Source organism: Erythrolamprus reginae, chromosome 7 (assembly GCF_031021105.1).
Source record: "Erythrolamprus reginae isolate rEryReg1 chromosome 7, rEryReg1.hap1, whole genome shotgun sequence".
Taxonomy (NCBI): domain Eukaryota; kingdom Metazoa; phylum Chordata; class Lepidosauria; order Squamata; family Dipsadidae; genus Erythrolamprus; species Erythrolamprus reginae.
The window spans coordinates 85625582-85634014 of record NC_091956.1 but is presented as its reverse complement, the minus strand read 5'-3'; the positions used below and the strand labels follow the sequence as shown (position 1 = coordinate 85634014).

General features: G+C 41.2%; 1 protein-coding gene across 1 annotated transcript in view; it reads left to right on the top strand.

Moving 5' to 3' along the window:
- Positions 1-330: 330 nt before the first annotated feature.
- AFF1 (ALF transcription elongation factor 1) overlaps positions 331-8433 on the top strand; it is a 158537-nt gene continuing 150434 nt past the window's right edge. The window contains 1 exon segment of the mRNA XM_070758051.1: positions 331-523. The gene's annotated coding sequence lies outside the window, so the exon portion shown is untranslated.

The following is an 8433-nucleotide window of genomic DNA, read 5'->3' as shown; positions in this document are numbered from 1 at the left end:
TTATAAAATAATTGCATTATAATTTTTTTTAAAAAAAACCTGCATTTATAAAACCACCGGAGCTTTCCTTCCTTGGGCTTTCATAGTTTCAAGACACGCCTGGACTTGAGAATAGGACGCCTATAATGTGGCTTACACCCAACGCCAACTCTTCGGCTTTTTCCGGAGATTCTTCGGGCCGGCCAGCCGAAGTGTGGCAGGCGCCTGTCAATGCCCAGGTGGGGCGGGGCTAGAACCTGTCTGGGTGTCGGCTTGGGCGGGGCCAGCCTCCTCCCCCCCGCCCCACGTCACCAAGTTCCAGCTGCTGCTCCCGGATCAGCCCCGCTGGCCGGAGAGAGGGGAGAACCAGCGAGCCAACGAACGCCCGATGCCGCGCTGATAACTTTGGTTCTTCTCCCCGCCCGCTTCACCTGCCTCGGCCGGCTTGAGAAGGGCGGGCGGGCGGGGAGGGGGGAGACGCTCTGGGCAGCCGCGTCCGGCCCTCTCGCCGCCTCCCGGGGGGACCCGCAGCCCCTGAGCCAAGGTGAGAGACCTCTTCCCCCCCCCCTCTTCCTTCTCCCCTTCATAAATTCTGAGGCACATTTTTTAAAGAATAATGTATTAAAACATAACAAAGTGTCTATTTCTGGCTGGCAGAGGATGAAGAGTCGCCTTCAGCAAATGCACGCTGATATCAAATTAAATTTAAAAATTAAAATTTAAAAATTTCATTGATATGTTCTATTCCCATACCTTCTTTTCTATTCTTTCTTAGATATAGTTTACTATGAGTATCTCCTCTATAACCTTCATCATGTATTTTACTATGTGTATATAGGTATATATACCCACTAAAACCCTCATTGTGTATTGGACAAAATAAATAAATAAATAAAATAAAATAAAATAAAATAAATTCTTTGTCTTGCAGAGAATGAAGAGTTGCCTTCAGCAAAGTAAATAAATTTTATATACATACATACATATATGTAGATTGCTCTGAGTTCGGGTTTTACCTCGTGTAATATTTTGAGTAAATATTATTGAGGTAAAACCCGAACTTGGAACAATCTACATACATACATATACCCATGAAAATGTACGAAAACATATACTGTATATGTGTTATCTCTCTTTCTTTCTCTCACTGTCTCTCTCATTTATTTATTTATTTTATTTATTTAATTGGATTTGTATTTTCTCTCATATATACTGTATATACAGTATAGAATAATAATAATAATAATAATAATAATAATAATATAATGACAATTCTTGTGTGTGTGTGTGTGTGTAAAATATTTTTGCTGATAATGAAAAGGAAGGGAGGTATATGTGTATATAATTGTATATACACTGCTGAAAAAAATAAAGGGAACACCCAAAGAACCCATCCCAGATGTGAATGAATGCAATATTCTCCTTGAATACTTTGTTCTGTACAAAGTTGAATGTGCTGACAACAACATGAAATTGAGGGTTAATCAGTGTTGCTTCCTAAGTGGACAGTTTGATTTCACAGAAGTTTGATTTACTTGGAGATATTGTGTTGTTTAAGGGTTCCCTTCATTTTTTTGAGCAGTGTATATATATTGCATTGAATGTGGCTTGCAGAGAATGAAGATTTCCCTTCAGCAAATAAATAGACATGTTTGCAAGGCAGAGGGTGCAGATTCAAATCCCAGGAAGGATGTATGGTTGGCTGACCAAAGCAAAGAAGCTGCGTTTTCTGCGTTTTTGCCCTTTGCAAATCTGGGGGAAATGCAAATCTTTTCAAAGTGAAGCTAGCAAGTGGTGCCAGGCAGTTTGCACACGAATATCTCTCTCTCTCCCTCTCTCTCTCTCTCTCTCTCTCTCTCTCTCTCTCTCTCTCTCTCTCTCTCTCATGGATAGATGGGGATTTGGAAGTCTTGGCGAGGAACGTGTGTCTTTGTGTTTGTGTGTGTGTGTGTGTGTGTGCGCGCGCTGGGTTTCGCATTGTTTGTGCACGCAGGGTGTGCGTGACGTGGGTTTGTGTTTGCTCGGCTGCACCCAGCGTGAATGCCAAAGAGGAAGGTGCCTGGGAATTGTGGAAAAGTTGTTGTTCAAAGTCTTTCTTCATTCTTAAACTTTCTTTCTTTCTTTTTCTCTATTCCTTCCTCTTTTCTCTTTCTCTCCCTCTTTCTTTCTTTCTTTCTTTCTTTGTTTTTTCCTATTTCTTCCTCTTTTCTCTTTCTCTCCCTCTTTCTTTCTTTCTTTCTTTCTTTCTTTGTTTTTCTCTATTCCTTCCTCTTTTCTCTTTCTCTCCCTCTTTCTTTCTTTGTTTTTCTCTATTCCTTCCTCTTTTCTCTCTTTCTCTCCCTCCCTCTTTCTTTCTTTCTTTCTTTGTTTTTCCCTATTTCTTCCTCTTTTCTCTTTCTCTCCCTCTTTCTTTCTTTCTTTGTTTTTCCCTATTTCTTCCTCTTTTCTCTTTCTCTCCCTCTTTCTTTCTTTCTTTCTTTGTTTGTTTTTCTCTATTCTTTTCTCTTTCTCTCCCTCTTTCTTTCTTTCTTTCTTTTTCTCTATTCCTTCCTCTTTTCTCTTTCTCTCCCTCCCTCTTTCTTTCTTTCTTTCTTTTTCTCTATTCTTTTCTCTTTCTCTCCCTCCCTCTTTCTTTCTTTCTTTCTTTTTCTCTATTCCTTCCTCTTTTCTCTTTCTCTCCCTCTTTCTTTCTTTGTTTTTCTCTATTCCTTCCTCTTTTCTCTCTTTCTCTCCCTCCCTCTTTCTTTCTTTCTTTCTTTCTTTCTTTCTTTCTTTCTTTCTTTCTTTGTTTTTCCCTATTTCTTCCTCTTTTCTCTTTCTCTCCCTCTTTCTTTCTTTCTTTCTTTGTTTTTCTCTATTCCTTCCTCTTTTTTCTCTTTCCCTCCCTCCCTCTTTCTTTCTTTCTTTCTTTTTTTTTTAAAAGGGATACTTGGATAGTTTTTCTAAAATGCACCTTTTCAGAGTTGTGACTCATTCTCTCCATGGAGAGGCAATCCACTAGCTTCCCTTTCCTTAGCTTGTATGCACAACAATATGTGCTACAATTTGAATTTTTTTGTAAATGTCTACGGAAATTCTGGTTGTCATGGGATTTCCCCCCCTTAAATATAATCTTTATTGAAAATAAATGGGGAAGGGATACATAAAATAAGAGGACTGTACAGGTACCGATACAAATGTATAAGAGCTTTGAGTGTATACACTATAACAGAATTAAGAAACACAGTAGATAAACAAAAAAATGTCCTGGTTGTCCCAAAGCTGCTTTTCCCAAAATCAACTGGATTTTCCACCACCACCACCGCCAACTTGAAGATGTTTCACTTCTCATCCAAGAAACTTCTTTGGTTCCTTTTCTGGCTGTCAGGACCCGGAGAAGGCCGACTCTGTGGGACCTAACCGGTCTCTGGGACTCGTACAGCAGAAGTATTTCTGGCCCGATGCCATGTAGGGCTTTATAGGTCATTACCAACACTTTGAATTGTGTCCGGAAACCAATTAGCAACCAATGCGGTCTGCGTAGTGTTGGAGAGGTAGGGGCATGCCTAGGGAGGCCCATGACCACTGTCTCGGCTGCGTTTTGCACGATTTGAAGTTTACAAACACTCTTCAGAGGGAGCCCCATGCAGAGAGCATTGCAGTAGTCAAACCTTGAGCATAACAGAAACATAGAAGTCTGACGGCAGAAAAAGACCTCCTGGTCCATCTAGTCTGCCCTTATACTATTTTCTGTATTTTATCTTAGGATGGATATACAGTATGTTAATCCCAGGCATGTTTAAATTCACTTACTGTGGATTTATCTACCACGCCTGCTGGAAGTTTGTTCCAAGGATCTACTACTCTTTCAGTAAAATAATATTTTGTCATGTTGCTTTTGATCTTTCCCCCAACTAACCTCAGATTGTGTCCCCTTGTTCTTGTGTTCACTTTCACTCTCCATTCTTTATTTTATAAGTCTTCAAACTTGGCACCTTTAAGACTGGTGGACTTGAACTCCCACAATACATCTATCCATCTTAGAAATTGACAAGGCGGAGAAAGGGCTGTAGGTAAAAGGTTGGATTTTGACATATCCAACTTTCAGCATAGGCTGAAAGTGAAATTGTGTGATTGTAATAATGGGGTGGCAGACGGTCCTGAAATGAATTTGAAATGCAGAAGTAAATAATGAAATGTTGATTAAACTAGTGATGTGGTAAGAGAGAGGGGTAGGTTCGTTGTGATGTTTGTTATTGCGTTTATTGTTTTGTGTGGAGCAACTGTTTGAGCAAAAGGCATCTGTTAAAAATCATACTGTGTGGAAATGAAGCATTGGAGGTATCATAGAAACATAGAAGATTGACGGCAGGAAAAGACTTCACGGTCCATCTAGTCTGCCCTTATACTATTTCTTGTATTTTATCTTAAGATGGATCTGTGTTTATCCCAGGCATGTTTAAATTCAGTTACTGTGAATTTACCAACCATGTCTGCTGGAAGTTTGTTCCAAGGATCTACTACTCTTTCAGTCAAATCATATTTTCTCACGTTACTTCTAATCTTTCCCCCAACTAACCTCAGATTGTGCCCCCTTGTTCTTGTGTTCACTTTCCTATTGAAAACACTTCCCTCCTGGACCTTATTTAACCCTTTAACATATTTCAATGTTTCGATCGTGTCCCCCTTTTTCCTTCTGTCCTGCAGACTATACAGATTGAGTTCATGAAGTCTTTCCTGATACGTTTTATGCTTAAGACCTTCCACCATTCTTGTAGCCCGTCTTTGGACCCGTTCAATTTTGTCAATATCTTTTTGTAGGTGAGGTCTCCAGAACTGGACACAGTCTTATTCCAAATGGGGTCTCACCAGCGCTCTATACAGCAGGATCACAATCTCCCTCTTCCTGCTTGTTATACCTCTAGCTATGCGTATCCTTCAACAGTCTCGCACCCAGCTCTTCCCCATGGTTCATATTTCTTCCTGTGTTCCTTGGAAGCTATACAGGTGGTCCTTGACTTAAAAGTTAGAATAGAATAGAATAACAGAGTTGGAAGGGACCTTGGAGGTCTTCTAGTCCAACCCCCTGTTTAGGCAGGAAACCCTGCACCTTTTCAGACAAATGGTTATCCAACATCTTCTTCTGTTCCAGCACTGAGCCGCCCAGAAGATTTAAGATTAAGATTTATTAGATTTGTATGCCGCCCCTATTCGAAGACTCGGGGTGGCTCAAAACAACAACAATACAATATACAAAGTACAAATCCAATATAAGTTTTTTAAAAATGAATTAAAAACCCATAAATATTAAAAATGATCATTACTACACAATCACACCATTCTCATATATTACAGTCAGAAAAGAGTGGTAATGGGGGGAAAAGATAGTTATTCCCCCCATGCCTGGTGACATAGATAGGTCCTCAACATCTTGCGGAAGGCGGGAAGAGTAGGGGCAATTCGAATCTCCGGGGGGAGTTGATTCCAGAGAGCCGGGGCCACCACAGAGAAGGCTCTTCCCCTGGGTCCCACCAAATGGCATTGTTTAGTCAACGGGACCTGGAGAAGACCAACTCTGTGGGACCGGATTTGTGCAGCAGAAGGCGGTCCCAGAGGTATTCTGGTGCGATGTCATGTAGGGCTTTATAGGTCATTACCAACACTGAATTGTGACTGGAAACTGATCGGCAACAATTGCAGGCCGCGGAGTGTTGGCAGAAACGTGGGCAGATCTTGGAAGCCCCGCGATAGCTCGTGCAGCCGCATTCTGCACGATCTGAAGTTTCCGAACACTTTTCAAAGGAAGGCCCATGTAGAGAGTGTTGCAGTAGTCGAACCTCGAGAAGTCAGAATGCACACCACCCAGTTTAAATAAGAAGTGATTTTACTATGTACAAAGAAATATTTGCAGTTAAAGTCTTTTCAAAATAAAAGTCAAGTATTTTAATGGCTGCACCATACAGATTATATAGCCTTATCAGCTGGCTAGAGTCCCAGAAAGAGATAAGCAGAACAATAATTACCCAACTGGAATAATAATATTCAGAGCTCCTCAGAAAGCTGAGAATGTGCCCTGTTAAAATTACAAGCCGAAAAAACAAGAACTGGAAACTAGATGCTAGAATGTTGTTCTCTGCGTTGAAGCAACGTGTTACACCATCTTAAATACCCTGAGAGCATGTCCCGTTAGTCAGCAGTGCTACTCATGAGTAAATGATTCCTGCTGAGTAACCACTCATGCCTCCTAGAGAGGCCCTGCGAATCCTAGCATCAATAACAGCCTTTTGCACCCTTCTGATAATGGGGAAGCCAGGTTCACTATTAGGTTAGTAACTTATCATCTGCAGAGATCCACTTAACACTTGTGGCAAGACAACTCGTAAAAAGTGGGCAAAAAACTCACTGGACAAATGTTTTGCTGAACCACAAAAATGTTGGCCTCAATTGTGGTCATAAGTTGAGGACTACCTGTATTTAAAAGTTTTCTCGCCAAAAGTGCTCATGGAAAACCAAACTCAGAATCCTTAGCAATTCCTTTATAATATAAGTCTTCAAACTTGGCAGCTTTAAGACTTGTGGACTTCAACTTCAATTTGAAGTCCACAAGCTATGCTGAGAGTTAAAGTTCACAAGTCATGCTGGCTGGAGAATTATGGGAGTTGAAGTCCACAAGCCATGCTGGCTGGAGAATTATGGGAGTTGAAGTCCAGAAGCTCTTCGGGGTGTTGAAATCCACAGGCTGTGTTGGCTGGAGAATTCTGGGAGTTGAAGTCCACAAGTCTTAAAGTTGCCAAGTTTGGGGACCCCCTGCTTTATTAGGACCAATGGAAACCACCCAGAAGTCTATGTGAGTTTCTGAGTTACCGAAATGGGGATTAATCAAGAGTTTTAGAGGATTCAGAAAGTGTCCCGCCCCTTTGTGTATTTTGGCTGATCTCAATGAGGATATCATCTAGCTATGAATTTTGCAATAGCTGTGTCCCGTCACTCTGTTGACTCCATGGAGTCCTAAGCCATCCATTAATCACTGGGTCTGGAGCAAATATACCCAAGGACAATTTGGAGTGAGAAAAGGCGAGAGAGATTGAGATCTCACAAAATAAGTAATATGCAGCTGGATGGCTGTATTTGACATTCTCCAGCTAAAGCTTTGAAAAATAATGCTTGTTTTTAAGAAAGGCTCCTTTCCTCAGTGTCATTAAAAAAAACATTATAATCCGTGCTGGCTACTTTGTCTTGCTGTCATTTGCAAAGAGTAGAAGAGTAGAATATAAAAGAAAGTTTTTTAAAAATGTGGATGGAGCATGCATTTTTTATCAAATAAAAGCATTGCTGCCTTTTGATCCTATTAAACAAGGAAAAGCCAATAAAACCCACGGCTTTTGCACTAGGAGAATTTTCCTGACAGCCAGAACGGTTGACCAGTGGAACAGCTCACCTCTAGAAGTTGTGAATGCCTCAACAGTAGCGACTGCGAAAGAGACTTCGGAGTCTTGGTGAATAATCAACTAAACATGAGCCAACAATGTGCCGCAGCAGCCAAAAAAGCCAATACAATCCTAAGCTGCATCAACAGGGGAATACACTCCAAGACCAGGGAAGTCTTAATACCACTCTACTTTGCCCTGGTCAGACCACACCTGGAGTACTGTGTTCAGTTTTGGTCACCAACTTAAAAAAAGACATTGAAACTCTGGAGGAGGTGCAGAAAAGAGCAATCAAAATGAACAGGGGTCTAGAAACCAAGACTTACGAAGAGAGACTGAGGGAACTGGATAGCCTAGAGAAAAGGAGGGCCAGAGCGGACATGATAGCAGTCTACAGGTACACGAGCGGTTGCCACAGAGAGGAGGGGATCACTTTATTCTCCAGGGCACCGGAGGGCCGGGCGAGGAACAACGGCTGGAAGCTAACCAAGGAGAGATTCAACCTGGAAACAAGGAAGAACCTCCTGACGGTCAGAACGATCAACCAGTGGAACAACCTACCAGTGGACGTTGTGAACTCCAATACTCTGGACATTTTTAAGAGGAAATTGGACTGCCATTTGGCTGGGATGCTATAGGGTTCCTGCTTAGGCAGGGGGTTGGACTTGATGGCCTGCATGGTCCCTTCCAACTCTAACAATAAATAAATAAGTAAGTAAGTAAGTAAGTAAGTAAGTAAGTAAGTAAGTAAGTAAGTAAGTAAGTAAGTAAATAAACAAACAAACAAACAAACAAACGCTGGAAGTTTTTAAGAAGATGTTGGATAACCATCTGTCTGAAGTAATGTAGGGTTTCCTGCCTAAGCAGGGGGTTGGAATAGATGACCTCCAAGGTCCCTTCCAACTCTGTTATAGTTGTTGTTGTTATTGTTGTTGTTATTATTATTATTAGAATATCAGGATATATCAATTTGGCAGGAAAGTTTATAGCTTTACTTTGGCAAGATTCTGTCCAATAGCTATAATCAAATACAGATAGTCCTATATTT